This window comes from Canis aureus, chromosome 13 (genome assembly GCF_053574225.1).
Source record: "Canis aureus isolate CA01 chromosome 13, VMU_Caureus_v.1.0, whole genome shotgun sequence".
In the NCBI taxonomy this organism is placed as follows: Eukaryota; Metazoa; Chordata; class Mammalia; order Carnivora; family Canidae; genus Canis; species Canis aureus.
This window is the reverse complement of record NC_135623.1, coordinates 22,807,437-22,824,785: the sequence shown is the minus strand read 5'-3', so window position 1 is coordinate 22,824,785 and position 17,349 is coordinate 22,807,437. Positions and strand designations below refer to the sequence as shown.

The 17,349-nt window shown below is 43.8% G+C and overlaps 2 long non-coding RNA genes across 4 annotated transcripts; one reads left to right on the top strand and one right to left on the bottom strand.

Moving 5' to 3' along the window:
• Positions 1 to 1,031: 1,031 nt before the first annotated feature.
• Positions 1,032 to 16,088, top strand: LOC144282105 (uncharacterized). Of its 3 annotated transcripts, none has more exons than XR_013350460.1 (4): positions 1,032 to 1,354; positions 2,489 to 2,553; positions 10,284 to 10,687; positions 14,600 to 16,088. It is a non-coding gene; the product is annotated as an uncharacterized LOC144282105 (long non-coding RNA). The 3 variants fall into 3 exon arrangements; XR_013350458.1 differs by lacking the exon at positions 14,600 to 16,088 and adding an exon at positions 12,568 to 13,541; XR_013350459.1 differs by lacking the exon at positions 14,600 to 16,088 and having other exon boundaries at positions 1,036 to 1,354; positions 10,284 to 11,897.
• Positions 1,601 to 8,722, bottom strand: LOC144282106 (uncharacterized). The gene is made up of 3 exons (XR_013350461.1): positions 8,449 to 8,722; positions 7,935 to 8,006; positions 1,601 to 2,571 (listed from the first exon to the last, which is right to left on the bottom strand). It is a non-coding gene; the product is annotated as an uncharacterized LOC144282106 (long non-coding RNA).
• Positions 16,089 to 17,349: the final 1,261 nt, after the last annotated feature.

Below are 17,349 nucleotides of genomic sequence, written 5' to 3'. Positions count from 1 at the left end.
CCTGCCTTTGGCCCAGGGCGCGATCCTGGAGACCCGGAGATCCTGGTGCACGGAGCCTGCTTCTCCCTCTGCCTGTGTCTCTGCCTCTCTCTCTCTGTGACTATCATAAAAAAATTAAAAAAAAAAAAAAAAAAAAAAAAAAAGACCTGAGCCCAAGGCAGGTGCTCAACCCCCGAGCCACCCGGGTGTCCCTTATGTTTGCATAATGACCCTAGAGCCAACTCAACCCTTTGGCTTCTCCTGGAGCATTCACAGGGGTCCAGCACTGTGAAATCACCTGCGCTGATAACACACCTGCACCTGTCAGTCACATACATTTTGAGGGGAAAGAATGACTGGCTGGTGTGAGCGTGTGCTGCCCTGGGACCAAGGGCTCGAGAACAGGGAGATGCTGCATTGCTTTCTTATTCACGCCACCTAGTTTCTTCTTAGGAGTTGAGTACAAGGAGCACGCAGGTCAGGTGTGGGGGGGGAGGCTGGAGGAGAGGAAGAGGAATCCCGGGGGCCAGGCGGCCGCACAGGGCGTCACAGGTGGAGTCGTGGTGCCCTCCAGTGGACACTTCGGGAATTTAAGCGGTTTCAGATTCCGAGGTGCGGGTTAGGCCTGCAGCTCCCCTCGCCCAAGACAAGAGGATTTACCAGGGGGTGGCTCCCGGGGGGGGGAGGGGCGGTTTGGAAAGCAGGCCCCCAAAGCCCCTGTGCGTGTGTGTTGGCAGCTGTGTGTCTTCCCCTAACCTCACCGTGCAGACGTCAGGAAACGGCTCTAGAGGCAAAATGTGGGAGTAGCTCCTGGCAAGGGCCCAAAGATTTTATTTAAAAATGTGAGAAAAACCAAAGGCTGTGGAGATAGGAACTTTTCCCCTTTCCTAAAGTAGACCAAGTACGGTGATTTAAATAAGAAAAGAAGGCCCAGCCAGTAACTTTCCAACAGAATTGGCCCCCTGCCTGGGGTGACTCTGGATGTCAGTTAAACTGAGAAATGCTCTGGTTCCACCGATTCCCTTGGTTCACCCAGAACAGATGGGGGGGGGGGGGGAGGCCAGAGGTATCACAGCCACCCTGTAATAAAGGGATGTTTTTGTCAGAATGGGGGAATGGAAGGGTTTGGGGGGAAAGCAGATAAGGGCAGACGAGCTAGAGGCTTCTCCTTAATGGAGAACGCCTTGTCTTGATAACTGTGTTTGACTTCTTCTCCTTCTCAGAAGGTACCACATTCTGTTTTTTGAACCAGAAACTTTTCTTTGGTATGACTGGATTTAGCACTAGTTGGTTAAAAGTTAGTATTGGGGGATGGGGAAAAGATTCTTTTTTGCTTGAATGGCTTCTCTTAAGTATGTAAATGAAGGGCCTCAAGGTGAGCCTGAATTTCTCTTTGCTGAAATGGTCTCCGTGGGTTTGGCTGAAGTATAGTTTGTTTAATTTATGAATACAGTAAGACTTATCTATGAATTAGAGATGTTGGAAAGTTAATTTATTCGGATAATAATAAGATTTTTGGTTTTACGCGTGCAAATAATGCTTGAATGTATTAGCTTAATAACCCTTTAATTGAAACAACTCACATAGAAAAATTCATAAATCATAAATAACTTAACGCATCATTTCAACTTGAACACTTCTGTGTAAACTTAATTGTTTTAGTCAGCTCAGGCTGCTGTAACAAAATACCGTAGACTAGATGGGTCAAACTTCAGACATTTATTTCTCATGGTTCTGGAGGCCGAAAAGTCCAAGATCAAGCCTGGTGATCCAAGATTGGTCCAAGATCAGTTCTTGGTGAGAGCTCTCTTCCTGGCTTCCAGAAGGTTGGCCTCTCTTTACTGTAGAGAGAGAGGGGAGGAGAGAGGAAGTGCGCACACAAGAGAGAGAACACTGTCTCTGGTTATTTCTTCTTCTTTTTCTTAAGATTGTATTTTTTTGTGCATGAGAGACACAGAGAGAGGCAGAGACAGGCAGAGGAAGAAAAGGCTCTCTGTAAGGAGCCTGATGCCGGACTTGATCCCAGGACTCCGAGGTCACAACTCAAGCCCAAGTCAGATGCTCAACCAACTGAGCCACCCAGGTGCCTGAGAGCTGTTTCTTCTGCAATATTTGGGTGTACTGGGACACCTGGGTGGCTCAGTGGTTAAGCGATTGCCTTCGGCTCAGGTTGTGATCCTGGAGACCTGGGATCGAGTCCCACATCAGGCTCCCTGCATGGAGCCTGCTTCTCCCTCTGCCTATGTCTCTGTCTGCCTCTCTCTCTCTCTCTGTGTGTCTCTCGTGAATAAATAAATAAAATCTTAAAAAAATATATTTGGGTGTACTTTTCATTTAGGCGGTTCCAGAGTTCATTAATCATAAGATTTGGCAGCTGCCACTTTTTTAAATGGCATTTTAAAAAATCGTCACTTGGATGTATTCTGGCTCTTTGCTTATGTGGTTTAGACACAGCTTGAGAATAATAATACTTGCTTTTAATTTGCAGTCTTCTCTCCTTCGGCCATAGGTTGTGTGCTGTGTCAAGATCCACGAGCAAAAGACCACCAGGAGCACACCAGCAGTTCATCCGAGGCAGGTTTCCTTGGTTTGCTGCAGCAGGGAGAAATGTACCCCAAAGGAACCTGGGGGCCATCCCAGGCAGGGAGGGTTCTTAATTACCCCAAATGCCACTACCCCAAAATAATTATCTTCAACCTTGGTTGATCATCATTTGAGCAACTTTCTACACAATATATAGAGAAGGTTAGATAGAAATCATTTAATGACATACAATGTAAAATAATTTTGTGTTAGAATTGTGCCAGCGATCAGCTGCAGGCTGGGTTTTTGGCTCATATGTGCTATTTGGCTGTGATTTTGGCCTGAACTCTTAGAAAGTTGACTAGCCAAACACTTCAGCATCATATCTGACGTCTTTGAACTTGTGTGGTCCACGATCATGACTTCCATCACACCTTATCAAGGTAACAATGTTTGCAAATGTAAGTAAGCCATGTTATTTGGGTTTATTATTAATATCTGAATATTTGCTTTCAAATATGGATAGCCATTCCAGATGCAACTCGGTGAAAAGAGCCTTCTTTGCTTTAGATGGTGAAATTCTTATCAGCCAGTGAAGTACAAATGTATATTTAATATTTTGTGAGTAAAATGCTGTAATAATTGATGATTTGAAAGCTGCTAATTGTACACAAGCAATGACTAAGAACTTTCAAATAATTAAATATGGAAGTAGATTAACAGTTAATGCAATTTTCAAGAAAAAGTGTGTTAACTGGATATCTTTAGGAAGAACTTTGTATTATTATTATTATATTATTTTTTAAAGATCCTATTTCTTTATTTTTAATGTTTCAAGTTTTTATTTAAAATTCTAGTTAGTGGGATCCCTGGGTGGCGCAGCGGTTTGGCGCCTGCCTTTGGCCCAGGGCGTGATCCTGGAGACCCAGGATCGAATCCCATGTCGGGCTCCCGGTGCATGGGGCCTGCTTCTCCCTCTGCCTGTGTCTCTGCCTCTCTCTCTCTCTGTGACTATCATAAATAAATAAAAAAATTTAAAAAATAAAATAAAAAAAAAATAAAAAATAAAAAGAAAAAAATAAAATTCTAGTTAGGGGATCCCTGGGTGGCGCAGCGGTTTAGTGCCTGCCCTTGGCCCAGGGCGCGATCCTGGAGACCTGGGATCGAATCCCACATCTGGCTCCCGGTGGATGGAGCCTGCTTCTCCCTCTGCCTATGTCTCTACCTCTCTCTCTTTCTCTGTGTGACTATCATAAATAAATAAAAATTAAAAAAATAAAATTCTAGTTAGTTAAAAAATAGCGTGGTATTAGTTTCAGGAGTAGAATTTAGTGATTCATCACTTACATACAGTGCTCATCACAACAAATGCCCTTCTTAATACCCATCACTCACCCATCTAGCCCATACCCTGCCCACCTCTTTTCCCGCGACCCTCAGTTCATTCTCTATTGTTAAGAGTCTGTTATGGAGAAAAAAGTCTGTTTATTGTAGGGTACCTGGGTGGCTCAGTCAGTTAAGCATCTGCCTTCAGCTCAGGTCATGATCCCAGGGTCCTGGGGTTAGGATCCTGCTTAGTGGGGAGTCTGTGCCTCCCTCCTCCTCTGCCCTTCCTCCCACTCATGCTCTCCTCTCTCTCAAATAAATAAAAAAATATTTTATAAGAGAAGTCTCTTATAGTTTGCCACCTTCTTTGTTTTTCTTTCCCCCATGCTCATTTGTTTCTTGAATTCCACATGTGAGTGAGATCATATGGCATTTGTCTTTCTCTGACTGACTTACTTCACTTAGCATAATACCTTCTGGCTCCATCCACATTGTTGCAAATAGCAAGATTTCATTCTTTTTATGGCTGAGTAGTATTCCACTGTGTATATATCCCCCACATCTTCTTTATCCATTCATCAAGGGACATATGGGCTCTTTCCAAAATTTGGCTATTGTTGATAATGTTGCTATAAACATTAGGGTGCATGTGCCCCTTCAAATCAGTATTTTTGTATCCTTTGTAAATACTGGGTAATACAATTGCTGGACGGTAGGGTGGTTCTATTTTCAACTTTTTGAGGAACCTTTGTACTGTTTCCAGAGTGGCTGCAGCAGTTTGCATTCCCACCAACAGTGCAAGAGAGTTCCATTTTGTCTGCATCCTCACCAACACTTGTTGTTTCCTGTGTTGTTAATCTTAGCCATTCTGACAGGTGTGAGGTGGTATCTCATTGTGGTTCTGGTTTGTATTTCCTTTTTTTTTTTAAGATTTTATTTATTTATTCATGAGAGACACACAAAGAGAGGCAGAGACACAGGCAGAGGGAGAAGCAGACTCCCTGCATGAAGCCCGAAATGGGACTCAATTCCAGGACCCCAGGATCATGACCTGAGCTGAAGGCAGACGCTCAACCACTGAGCTACCCAGGTGCCCCTTGATTTGTACTTCCTTGATGATCAGTGGTGTTGAGCATCTTTTCACATGTCTGTTGGCCAACTGTGTCTTTGGGAAAATGTCTATATTCCTGTCTTCTGCCCATTTCTTAACTGAATTATTTATTTGGGGGTTAAAATTTTTATTTCTAAATAATCTCTACACCCAACATGACCCCCAGACCAAGAGTAGCATGCTCCACTGACTGAGCCAGCCAGGTGCCCCAAGCTTTATATTATTTTAAAGTCTAGAACTGTTTATAACAATTTAAATAATACAAATCAGGAACTAGTGATCAGATTTTATCATAATCCCAATTTTAGAGAGTTCCAATAGTATTCATAACATTAATCAAAATAATCTTTACCAGCTGTACTACTTTCATTTATTAAAAAGACACCTCAGAAGAAATAAAAATATAAGCCACAGCAAAGAAGATAATTATAGCATACATAACCAACAAAAGATTAATATCTAGTGTCTGTAAATAACTATTATAAAACAATAAGAAAAAGAAAATGCACACTTGTGTACCCCCTTCCCCCTCAAATAAATAAATAGATCTTTAAAAAGGGGATCGGCAGGGAACGCCTGGGTGACTCAGTTGCTTAAGCCTCTGATTCCTGGTTTTGGCTTAAGTCCTGATAGCAGGGTTGTGAGATCAAGCCCCAAGTCAAGCTCTGTGCTCAGCAGGGAGTCTGCTCAGGACTTTCTCCCTCTGCCCCTCCCCTCACTCACTTGTGTTTGTGGGTGCTCTCTCTCTCTCTCTCTTAAATAAATAAGTAAATCTTAAAAAAACAAAAACAAAAACAGAAGGAATTCAGTGAAAAAATGGACAAAAGACATTCTTAGGGAAGAAAACATGTATGGTCAATAAATTGATGAAAAACGTTTAACTTTATAATAATCAGGAAATCAAGACCAGAATGAGATATCATTTTATATACAGCCAGTTGACAAAAATTAAAAATAATACTTTCTTTCTTTTTTTAAATTTTTATTCATTTATGATAGTCACACACACACAGAGAGAGAGAGAGAGAGAGAGGCAGAGACACAGGCAGAGGGAGAAGCAGGCTCCATGCACTGGGAGCCTGACGTGGGATTCGATTCCGGGTCTCCAGGATCGTGCCCTGGGCCAAAGGCAGGCACTAAACTGCTGCGCCACCCAGGGATCCCTACTTTCTTTCTTTTTTTTACGATTTTATTTATTATTTGTTTGAGGGAGAGAGAGAGAGAGAGAGCATGAGCTGGGAGAGCAGCAAGGGGCAGAGGGAGAGGGAGAAGCAGACTCCCCACTGAGCAGGGAGCCCAACACAGGGCTCGATTGCAGGACCCTGGGATCATGACCGGAGCTGAGGGCAGACACCCAATGACTAAGCCACCCAGGTGCCCCAGAACAGTACTTTCTGAAGAAAACATTCATCAGTGAGATCTCTGACATATTGATGATGGGTATGCAAATTGAATAACTACTTGGAAAGCAATTTGGTTTCATTTTATGCTATTGAATAATCATATACCTAGAAATTCAACTCTTAGGTATATACCCAAGAGAAATTTTTGCCACGTACATCAGAAGACATGTGACAAGAACGTTGCCAGTAGCACTTTGTGTAAGAACAAAAAAATGGAACAATTGAAATGCCTAGCGGCCACAGAATGAATCAATTGTGCTGTATTCACACGTGGAATACTGTACAGCAGTAAAAATGAATGATATTCCTTTATAGGCCACAACACGGGTAAACCTGAGTAGCATTATTCTGAGTGAAAAAGCAAGTTTCAAATGACTATGCTTTTCATAAAGTTCAAAGACAAATAAAGCAAAAACAGTATCTTACTTAGCCATCCACATATTTGATAAAACCCTCAGAGAGTAGTGACACGGGTCCTGAGGAGCACATTGACAGATCTAAGTTACTGATAATATTGTAACTTGGGATGAGTGTTCAACTCATGGGTGTTCATTATATTATTTAAAAAATAATAACAATAGATAAATAATCCTCAGTATCTCATCTTCTCTTACTAATAGGATCTTCATTGCCGGGCTGCCTGGGTGGTTCAGTGATTGAGCATCTGTCTTTGGCTCAGGTCATGACCCCGGGGTCCTGAGATGAGTCCTGCATCAGGCTCCCTGTATGGAGCCTGCTTCTCCCTCTGCTTATGTCTCTGCCTCTCTCTGTGTCTCTCATGAATAATTAAATAAAACTTTTTTTTTTTTAAAGGGTCTTCATTGCCTTAAAACCCCAACCAGGTCAGATGACCAATGACCAATCCTACCCCTAGACCAGACTCCCTGCTCCCTTGAGCATAATTGTGTTAATCCCTTCTCATGTGAATCACTGTATTGGTCAAAGTTGCAGAATCTGCAATATTCAGTTTAAACAGGAAGGGACTTATTACAAGGTATTAGGTAGTAGGTGAAGCTGAATTTTGAGAGACAATGGGTTGCGGCTGAGATGGGGTCTTGGGTGACGCTGGTTATGAACGATATGGGGCTTTCTAGACTGGCTGGGGTCCCTAGAACAAAGTCTGGCATGGAGATCCCTGTTTAAGTGATTTCTTGGATGAGTTCATGTGGGACAAGGTGAGAGGAACAGAAGAGGTCAGAGGGAGAAAGTCGAACAAGGACGTGGACGTGGTCTCCTCTGGGGACTCCCCAGCCTGGTTCCCAGGGGAGCATTGGAACATGAATCGTTCCATAGAATTGGCTCCTATTTCAGGCAAGTGGGACAGGATAGCCCTTTGTACCCCAGGGAGGGTGCCTAACCTCAGGGGAAGCTGATTCCCACGTAGCTGAGAGATATTATTTAGAGAAGAAGCAACCAGCTCTCACAGCGACCAGGGCTGGGTGCATGGACCAGGGTACAGCACTGCAGTGACCCAATGCCAACCCAAAGCTCACTGGGAAAGGGGAGTGATGTAGGACCAGATTAGGATGAGGTGGTGGGGGGAGGAGGGCAGTGAGCTGGGGTGGGGGGAGCAGCAGGGGGCATCTCTGTACCTTGGAAGTATCAGCCTGGGTTCCTTAAGACCCTGGGGCCTTGGCCTCATGCAGCAGGGACCTCTCTTCCATCTGGACATGGAAAGATAGGCTAAGCTCTCTCCTTAGGTTTTCATTCCAGTGAGGCCCAAGCACACCATCACCCACCCACCCACCCCCACCCCCCACCCCCCCCACCCCCCCCACCCCCCCCACCCCCCCACCCCCACCCCCACCCCCCCCCCCCCCCCCCCCCCGGCCCCAGTCGTCACTGTCGCCCTCCCAGTTACTCAGGCAGAGAGAGGAGGCTTCTCTCTCCTAGTGATCTGCTCCCCTACCCCCCACCCGGGCCTTCTCCTTGACCTCCGGCTCCAGCAGGACTGGATTCAATGTGATATCTGATTCATTGGGTGATGGGCAGTTTTTTCCCAAACTGCTTGTCTCAGTCTGGAGTGGAACATTCTGGCCTCATCGAAGGGCAAACCCAAGGGCATTAACTCCTGCTCTGCCAGCATGATTCCCTGAGACCAGATACCTGGGGTTCTGAAAATTGTTTTCTCCAGGGAGGCACCAAAAGAAGCCTGGTAGAGGGCCGTAGACACTTCTCATTTCCATCCATCCGAGAAACACCTCATCTAGGGGAAAGATAGTGTATCCCCTGGCCGACCCCCCTTTTCAGCATAAATGCCACCCTCTGCCCTTCTGTTTATACTTTCTGGGGTCACTGCTGTGATGTCATGAACCGAGTGGCCTCACCTGTGCCTTCCGCACACATTTCATTCCTCCCTCCCCCAGCAGCAGGCCCTCCTCTCAGTGACCAGGACTCCATATCTAGCAGAGATGTGTATTTTAGCAGCATTTACACAAAAAGTCAGAGCCAGCACACCCTAGTGGCAGAAATTCAGAGGCTGAGACAGGCCTGGGAGGGAGACTTTCTGTTCTCCCATCCTTCCTGCTGCTGGATAGGGGGCATCTTGGTAGGTGGGAGTGGGATGAGGGCCTGGGCAGGGAGGGAGAGCTTTCCCGGAGGGGTCTTGGCCAGAGGAGGCTCAGCAGGCTCTTCCCAGGCTGGTCTCTCCTTTTCTCCTTAGCCTGCTCTTATCTTGAGGGTGCCTGGGGAAAACCTGCATCTCTTTTTAGCCCCACTGCTTGGGTGGGTCAGGGTCCAATACTCCAACCCCAAAGGCACTGACTTCCCCCTTTCTCTTTCCTGGCTCTTGGCCTGTGCAGTCAATGCCTGTACCCTCCTTCAGACCCAGTGCCCCATGGCCCCTCACAGCTGCGGCCACTGCAGTCAGGGGCTCCCCCTGCCTTGGTAGCACCTGGGTGGGGACTCTACTTCCTCAGCTGTCTTTCCTGTGCTCCAGATCCTGCCACCTTCAACCCTCTTGGTTTATTGATTAGCTCTTCCTGCATTTTTAGCCTTCAAGAATATGAGTTTCTATCTGTAGCCTATCAACATGCAAAAACTTCCCTCATTAAAAAAAAAAAAAAAAGAAAGAAAAGGCCCCACTCTGTTTCCACCACACATCGTGCTTGTGTTCTCCTTTCTGTCCTGTCTGGGTCAGAGCCAAACACTGCTGGGTCACCAAGTGGACAAACCAGGCATGTGCTGGAGGCACCAACAAGGAAGAGCGACACCGCAAAGAAATAGTGTGGGGACGCCTGGGTGGCTCAGTCGGCTGAGCATCTGCCTTTGGCTCTGGTCATGATCCCAGGGTCCTGGGCTCCAGTCCTGAATCCAGCTTCCTGCTCAGCGGGGAGTCTCCCTCTGCCTCCCTCCCCATCCCTGCCCTGTCCCCACCACTGCTCATGCTCTCTGTTGCGCGCTCTCTCTCAAATAAATAAGTAAAAAATTAATAAATAAATAAACAAAGCCACGAGACTCCATGAGAACACCGAAGATGTAAAGTAGATTGAAAATAGAGGGGGCACAGGGGTTCCCAACATTAAGAGAGCAGAGAGATGAGCTTCAGAAAGAAAAGATATGTAGGAGGAAAAGTAAGAGGGTGCCGCACCCTGGAAGCCTAGTGGAAAAGGGATTTGATGGAGGAGGGAGCAGTCAACTGTGTCAAAGGTCAAATAAGTAGAGGTCTGAGAATCAACCACTGGATTTCATAACAGGAAGGTCACTGATGTCGCTGACAAGAGCAGTTCAGGTAATGGTGTGGGTGAAAGCTTATTGCAGCGTGTCTGGGAAAGAACAGAGAAGGGTGGGAGTCAGGTGGATAGACCGTTCTTTGAAGGAATTGTGCTGTAGAAAGGTAAAGTGGGTGCTAGCTGGAGGGTGGGTTAGGGACATGAGAGGCTTTTTTTTTTTTTTTTTTTAAAGATGGGAAAAATAACAGCACATTATATCATTTGGTCTAGGGGATTGATCCAGTAGATGGGAAAAGATTGATGGAAGACGAGAGAAATGTTGGAAGAACGGAATCCTGAGGGGCTGAGAGAGGAAGGGACCTATTGGCAGCAGAGAGGTTGGCCTTGGACATCAGCTCCTGCTAGCTGTTCGCATGGCTTCTTCTCTCCCCTACTCTGCTCGAATGTCTGCTCCTTGGAGAAGCCTTTCCTGACCACTCTTCTGGAAAAGTGCCACCCATCACTCTATCCTCTCATCTTGCTTTGCTTTTATCTGGAGCACTTCTCATAATCATATTATATATAACACATTGGTTTATTTTCCATCTTCCTCACTAGGATATAAGCTCCGTGTGGGAAGAGACTTGGTCTTGTTCACCCTTGTATTCTCAGCACCCAGAACAGTGGCTTGCACAGTAGGTGCCCAATAAACAGTTGAGCATGAAGGAACAAGTGAATCTTTCCCCGATGCCCACACTCAATTCTCACTCCATTCTTATTTTTATTCCATTCTTCTATAACCCACATCTCTTCCCCCATTCACCCAGGAAAACATTCAGTCCCGTGTCCATTGTCACCCCTGTCTGCCCCATGCCATCATTCCCCCAACCAATGTGTACCCCGCCTCCTCCAGGTCTGATTTCCTCCACCCCTCCCCATCTTAATTCCCTTTCAGACCCCAGTCTCAGCTCTAGCCCTACCCAGTTGGGTTCCTCATCCTGATCCCATCACTAAGGCTACCCTCATCCGGTTTCCACTGCCTATACCCTCTCTGCTCCCCCCACTCCCATTTCATTCTCTTGCCACCAACACGGGGTCTCCACCTCCATCACTGTTTCTCCCCCATTCCCTTCTGCCAACACCATCACCACCTAACCCGCCTCCTCGCCTTGGTTGGAAATCGCCAGGGCCATGGTTATTACAAGTCTGTGGGAAGAGAGTCTGATGAATTCTTTCTCAGAGTGACTTAGATATATATTAACAAGCCTGTCTTACAAACTAGCATTATTCCCCACAGCAGGCATAATACATGACTTTCTGAATGAAATTTTCTAGAACATGTTTTACAAATATTGGCATTATCACAAGCCTTGGGACTAAGGGGTTCTGAACCTGAGAGATTAAGCCAAACTCTGTGGTAAAAACAATATGACTTGTCAGAGGGCTTTTTCCCTCCCTTAATTTCTAATGTCAGGAAACACTGAGAATGTCTGTAAGTAATGATAAAAAAACAGAGCAATTCCAACTGAATCTTGCTCGGCACTCTGGTCTCTGCCCCAGACTGACTAGTCAGCTAACAAGCCTTTTTGTATTACTCACTGGGTTGTAAGTACTTTGTCTTCCTTTATCTTCAAGAGAAATTATCAGCCCAGCACCTGAATAAACACAGTATTTCTGGCTTCTTTATTTTTTATTTTTATTATTATTATTTTTTATTTCTGGCTTCTTGAGGCTTTTGTTTTATAAGTCTTTCCCCTCATCCCAATTTGTGACCTAGAATTTCCTTGTCAAGGCTGGACCAAAATATGTATATATTAAAATTAATGAATGAATTAATTACAGGCGTACCTGGCTTTATTGCACTTCTCAAATACTGCATTTTTCAAAAACCAATTGAAGGTTTGTGGCAACCCCGTGTTGAGCCATTTTTCCAATAGCATTTGCTCATTTTGTGTGTCTGTGTCACATTTGGTAATTCTCGAAATATTTCAAACTTTTTCATTACTATTATATTTATAGTGATATGTGATCAGTAATATTTTTTTAGGATTTTTTTAAAAAAGATTTTATTTATTTGTTCATGAGAGACAAACAGAGAGAGAGAGGCAGAGAAACAGGCAGAGGGAGAAGGAGACTCCCCCAGGGGAGTTCCAATGTGGGACTGGATCCCTGATCCGGGGACCACGCCCTGAGCCAAAGGCAGACGCTCAACTGCTGAGCCCTTCAGGCATCCCAACATTTTTTTTTTTTTTAATTTGAAAGAGAGCAGAGCTAGAGAGAGAATGAGCAGGAGCTGGTGGGGGAGGAGCAGAGAGAGGGGGGAAGTAGACTCCCCGCTGAGCAGGGACTCCATGCAGCTCAATCCCAGGACCCTGCGAATCATGATCTGAGCTGAAGGCAAACACTTAACTGACTGAGCCATCCATGCTCAGTGATCTTTGATGTTACTATTATAATTGCTTTGGGGAACCATGATCTGCACCCACAGAAGATGGCAAATGTAATCAATGAATATTATGTGTGTTCTCATTGTTTCACTGACGGGCCATTCCCCCATTTCTCTCCCTCTCCTCAGGCTCCCTATTCCCTAAGACACAACAGTACTGAAATAAGACCAATGAATAATCCTACAATGGCTTCTAAGTGTTCAAGTGAAAGGAAGAACCACATGTCTCTTACTTAAATCCAAAACGTGAAATGATTAAAGCTTAGTGAGGAAGGCATGTGGAAAGCCAAGATAGGCCTGAAGCTAGGTCCCTTGAGCCAAACAGCCAAGTTGTGACTGCAGAGGAAAAGTTTTTGAAAGAAATTAAAAGTGCTAAAGTTTTTGAAGGAAATTAAAAGTGCTACTCCAGTGAACATATGAATGATTTAAAAAAAAAAAAAAAAAGCAAAACAACTTTATTGCTGATATGGAGAAAGTCAGAAAGTCTTAGTGGTCTGAATAGAAGATCGGAACATTCCCTAACTCAGAGGAAAGCTCTAACTCTCTTCAATTTTATGAAGGCCGAGAGAAGTGAGGAAGCTGTAGAAGGAAAGTTGGAAGCTAGCAGAGGTGGGGTCATGAGGCTGGAGGAAAGAAGTCATCCCCATAAAATAAAAGTGCAAGGTGAAGCAGCAAAAGCTGATGTAGAAGCTGCAGCAAGTTATCCAGAAGGTCTGGCTATAAGATAACTCATGAAGGTGGCTACACTGAACAACAGATTTTCAACATAGACAAAACAGTCTTATACCAGAAGGAGATGCGGTTTAGGATTTTGATAGCTACAGAGAAGCCAATGCTTGGCTTCAGAGCTTCTAAGGACAGGCCTGCTCTCCTGCTAGGGGCTAGTGCAGTTGGTGGCTAAGTTGAAGTCCATGCTCCTTTACCATTCCAAACCTAGGGCTCTTAAGAATTATGCTAAATCTATTCTGCCTGTGTTCTATCAAAGGAACAACAAAGCCTGGGTGACACACATCTCTGTTCACAACATACTTTACTGAATAGCCTCTTGTTGAAAACTGCTCAGAAAAAATATTCCTTTCAAAATATTACTGCTCCTTGACAAAGCAGCTGGTCACTCAAGAGCTCTGATGGAGACGTAGGATGAGATTAATGTTGTTTTCATGCCTGTTAACACAACATCCATTCTGCAGCCCATGGATCAAAGTTTAATTTTGATTTCCAAGTCTTATTATCTAAAAAATAAGACTTTTATTAAGTCTTTATTAAGGCTATAGCTGCCATAGTGATTCCCCTGTGGACCTGGGCAATGTAAATTGAAAGCCTTCTGGAAAGGATTCACCATCCTAGGTGCCATTAAGGATAATCATGATTCACGGGAAGAGGTCAAAATATTATGATGACCAGGAATTTGGAAGAAGTTGGTTCCAACCTCCATGGATGACTTTGACAGGTTCAACACTTCAGTGGAGGAAGTAACTACAGATGGGATGGAAAGAGCAAGAGAACTACTAGGTTCTAGTAGTTCTATATAAAGTTCTATAGTTCTAAATAAAGTGGAATCTGAAGATGTAGCTGAAATGCTGCAATTTCATGATAAAAACTGAACAGATGAGGAGTTACAATATATGAATGAACAAAGGACCTCGGGATCAGAACCTGAGCCAAAGACAGACGCTCAATCACTGAGCCACCCAGGTGCCCCCAAGAAAGTGGTTTCTTGAGATAGAATCTACTCCTGGTAAAAGATGCTGTGAAGATTGTTGAAATAATGAAGAATTCAGAATATTACATAAACTTAGTTGCTAAAGCAGCTACAGGATTTGAGAGAATTGACTCCAATTTTGAAAGAAGTTCTGGACGTCTGGGTGGCTCAGCGGTTGAGTGCCTGCCTTCAGCCCAGGGTGTGATCTTGGAATCCTGGGATCAAGCCTCACTCACATCGGGCTCCCTGCATGGAGCCTGCTTCTCCCTCTGCCTGTGTCTCTGCCTCTCTCTCTCTCTGTGTGTGTCTCATGAACAAATAAATAAAATCTTTAGAAAAAAATAAAGAAGTTCTGCTGTGGGTAAAATGCAATCAAACAGCATTACATGCTACAGAGAAATCATTTGTGAGAGGAAGAGTCAATCAGTGTGGCAAACTTCCTTGTTGTCCTATTTTAAGAAATCGCCACAGCCACCCCAGCCTTCAGCACCCACCACTCTGACCAGGCTGCAGCCATTGACATCAGGGCAAGACCCTCTACCAGCAAAAAGATGATGACTCACTGAAAGCCCAGATGATGGTTAGCATTTTTTTTAATCAATAAAGTATATAAAAATTAAGATATGTACATTGTTTTTGTAGACATAATGCTGTTACACACTTAATAGACTATATGTCAACATATCTCTTCTATGCACTGGGAAACAATTTCATTTAACTAACTTTATTGCTATATTTGCTTTTTTGCATTGGTCTGGAACTGAACCTGCCATATCTCTGAGGTATGCTTGTATATAATATAGAGATACTATAATAATTATATATTATTAAAATTACTTAATATATAACTAGTTACTGTCACATATTAATAATACTATTATTTCCGATATAATTATGATTCCTTATGTAATTTTATTCCTAGATTTTTTAGTAAGATACCAGCCCAAGTTCATAATTCATAATTCTCAATCTGGTGCTTAATGCTTTTTGTAAAAAGAAAGATTTATTTAGGGACACCTGGGTGGCTCAGTGGTTGAGCATCTGCCTTCGGCTCAGAGCATGATCCCAGGATCAGTGATCAAGTCCCACTTTGGGGTCCCTGCAGGGCGCCTGGATCTCCCTCTACCTGTGTCTCTGCCTCTCTGTGTGTCTCTCATGAATAAATAAATAAAATCTTTAAAAAATTATTTATTTACTTGAGGGTGGAGGAAGGGAGGGGGGAGAGAGTCTTAAGCAGACTCTGCAATGAAGGACCCTGAGATCATGACCTGAGCTGAAATCAAGTGTCAGAAGCCTAACTGATTTAGAGACTCGGACACCCCCTGTATATTAGTGTTCTTTACCAATGAGCACACAAACCCCTTTTTCTTGGCTAGAATAAAATCAAGAGACATGTGATTTTGTAAGCATCATGGTGGAATTTCCTGCCATTACTGCTGTATATAAATTTAACATATAAGAATGTTTATTTGACTCAGGATTGAATAAATGTTTCTCAAGTAGGGACCTATTGCCATAGATCAAGCACATGGACGCCATGACCAAGTCAATTTCTCTTCTACATAATGGGTAACCATCGTCGTGTAACCCTCACCTCTGAGAATCCTATTTTGTTTGAGGTCCGTACTAACCAAGACCCTTCAGACTGACATATTTTATTTTCTTATAAATTATAAAGCAAATTATTTTTTGCATCCCAAAGAGTAATGCAACAAATAAGAACACCATAGAGAATGGTAATGTATGAGGACTATTTGGCATAAATGAACACCCAGGTGCCCATCATCCAGCTCGAGGAGTAGAGCCTCATCCTAGTTTTGAAGCCTTTTAGAAGATCCTTCCCATTGCATTCCTCTCCTTCCTCTGCAGGGATAATGGATATTCTCAATTTTGTGGATATGAACTCTTTGCTTTTTGTTATCATTTTATTACAGATTATGTATGTGATATTAAAGTTTATGAATCTGGGAAGCCCTGGTGGCTCAGTGGTTTACACCATCTTCAGCCCAGGGCATGATCCTGGAGACCTGGAATCCTGGTCTTAAAAAGTGTGTTATTAAAGTTTATGAATCTGGGAAGCCCTGGTGGCTCAGTGGTTTACACCATCTTCAGCCCAGGGCGTGATCCTGGAGACCTGGAATCCTGTCCTGTGTCGGGTTCCCTGCATGGAGCCTGCTTCTCCCTCTGCCTGTGTCTCTGCTTTTTCCTTCTCTCTCTCATGAATAAATAAATAAAATCTAAAAAAATTTTAAAAAATTAAAATAAATAAATATATTTTATGAATCTTTGAGTATTTCATGAAGGGCTTCATAATGCATGTTATACTTCAGTGGTTTACTTGTTTCAATTCACGTTTTGTTCTTGAGTTTTTCCATATGGCTATGTGTAATCACAGTTTGTTCATTTTTCAGGGTGTGTGGTATGACACAGTAAGAACAAACAACCATCTATTTGCTCATTCTCCTGCTGATGGGCATTTTTTTAGTTACTTCCAGATTTTGACTACTACAAACTATGCTGCTATAAACATTTCTGTTTGTGTGATCTGGTTCACATGTGCACAGATTTCAAAAAGGTATGACCCTGAGCATTGGTAGGCTGTAGGATACATGTGTCGTAAACTTTGCTGCTAAAGTGGTTGTGCCCATTCAGTACTCCATCAGCAGTGTATGCGAGTATCTTTTACTGTGACAACACAAACCTTGTGGGCCTTCAGATTCCCTCAAATGCCTCCTTTCCCCCCTTTCTCTTCCTGAGCACTCAAACTGCCCCAGTCACCTGGCCAATTCCAGATTTGGCTGAAATCCACACCGCGGAGCTCGGCCCGAGAGCCCTGGGAAGCAGCCTGGGAGTGTAGCTCTATGTGACGTAAACCTTGATTAACAGAAACAAGAAAATCCAGGAGCCAAGAGCCTTCTTTCTCTCTTCTGAAGCTTAGTTCATCTTGTAATCTTTCTCACATGATGAATGACCACGTTTAACGAACAATCTACTGTGTCTCTTTGAAGTTGGTTGCAAAGCACTAATCAAAAATCTGCACACATGTGAGCCAGGTCACAGAAACCAAGTTTCTGGCAGCATTATCAGTGGTGGTCAGTAAAGCATCACACCGCATCCTAGCTTTCCTTGCCTTCCTTCCCTTCCCTCCTCACCTCGCTGCCCTCAGCTGGCACATCTAAAAGAGAACATTAGTCCTTGTCTTTTTTTTT